The sequence below is a fragment of the Chinchilla lanigera genome, unplaced genomic scaffold (assembly GCF_000276665.1).
Source record: "Chinchilla lanigera isolate Chin_1 unplaced genomic scaffold, ChiLan1.0 scaffold00023, whole genome shotgun sequence".
NCBI lineage: Eukaryota > Metazoa > Chordata > Mammalia > Rodentia > Chinchillidae > Chinchilla > Chinchilla lanigera.
In genome coordinates this window covers 15,791,956-15,793,756 of record NW_004955424.1, presented here as the reverse complement: position 1 = coordinate 15,793,756, position 1,801 = coordinate 15,791,956, and the positions used below count along the sequence as shown (strand labels likewise).

The 1,801-nt window shown below is 39.3% G+C and overlaps 1 pseudogene; it reads right to left on the bottom strand.

The window, feature by feature from the left end:
* Positions 1 to 489: 489 nt before the first annotated feature.
* Positions 490 to 1,801, bottom strand: part of LOC102025816 — a 23,755-nt pseudogene continuing 22,443 nt past the window's right edge.

The following is a 1,801-nucleotide window of genomic DNA, read 5'->3' as shown; positions in this document are numbered from 1 at the left end:
ACCAGAGCCTACACAGAAAAATGCAATGGATGGACTGGAGCAGTTATTCAGGTTCAAACTCCTGCAGAAGAGGCCACTTAGCAGGGAGTCATCTTGGAGAGAGGCCAGCTGAGCTTGTATCTCAGAGTAGCTGCTGGCTCCACCCAGTGGAGGCACATGCACTGCTGCAGGCTGAACACATCTGGTTCCAGCCTCATAGACAGAAATCAGCCTGAACTTAGTGGAAACAAAGGTACAGGCTCACCAGGATTATCCACTACTCCATCATAAAGCTACTGCTGGATTTTTGGGATTACTCAACATAGATCTGGACTCTGCCACTGACAGCAGAGCCACAACCTGAGGTGGATTTTTTTTTTTTTCCTTTTTCTCTTTTCCTGTTTTTTGTTTTGTTTTTTTCTTCATTGTTTGTTTTTGTTTTATATGAGTGTGAACATGATTTCTAGTTATTTTTGTTATTCTTTTTTTAGTTGACATTTTTAATTAATTTTAAAATCCTGGATCCCAGGAAGTCTTAGCTAGAACTTCTTTTGCTTCATAACAATTTCATCTCCCACTTTAAATTCTATTTTTTCTTCATCTAAACTGAGACCACATTCCATACCAGTTTTGATGACTGAAATGTCATCTTTATGGTGTTTCAGTGAAGTTAAAGAATGCTTCCAAATAACATGTCCACTGCACATTAATTTAAATTATTTTAGTTTTTCTAGCTGTCCCTTTTAGATTCTGCAGCCAGCCACAGGAATTTTTTTTCCCTTCAGTTACAGAGAAAGTAGCTAATACAGAAGCTTCACCTACTGGGTGTTCTTCCACAGCGCAAGGGATTCTGTTGCTCAGTTCTCCTTGCAAATCTTCAATAAGATGGTAAATGATTTTGTGTAGTTTAATTTTACTCCCTTTTTTGCAACTGACTGCTGGATGACATTGCTTACATTCACGTTAAAACCATATATAATACCATCAAATGTTTCAGCAAAGGTAATATCATTTTCACTAATATCACCTACTCAAATGTACTAATTCTAGTTCACATTCATGTGAAGCATCATAGGTCTCCAGTATGTCCAAAATGGCCTCAACGAAACCATCAACATCACCTTTAATAATTACAGGAAGTGTATTTGAATCTCTTTCTACTTTCTCCTTTATTCTCAAGGATTTTTGTTCTTTCCTTTCTAAATGATCTCTCCTTCCAAACCAAAGTGCCATACTTCTCACTGGATTTCCGATGTGCTTCTTGGTGTTCCTTTCACTTTTCTTCTATTATTTTCAGGTCATCTTTATTTTCCTCCTGTTCTTGTTCAAACTTTCTCCAGTCAATGACCTCTCATGCCCTTGCCTCAGATTCGACTTCAAGAATTTCATCTCCTGCAGAAGGAAGGTCTCTCCAACCTATAATTCCCACTGGCATGCTGGGATAGGCCTCACTGACTGTTTTTCCATTTTCATCAAACATTAAGTGTACTTTTGCCCAACTCTTTCCAGAAACCAGAACTGAGCCTTTTCTCAAAGTTCCTCTTTGAATTATAGCTGTCATAACAGGACCTCTTCCTTTGTCTGTGAAAGACTCTATTACTGTTCCTTCCACTGGACCACTGGGATCTGCTTTCAATTTTAATATTTCTGCAAGAGCAATTGTTGCTTCTGCCAAAGCCATCAGATTCTCACCCTGTAATCCCAGCACTTGGGAGGCTAAGGCAGGAGGATTGCCTTGAGTTTGAGGCCAGCCTGAGCTACATAGTGAGTTCAAGACCAGCCTGAACTACATAGTGAAACCCTGTCTCAAAAGACTAACCAA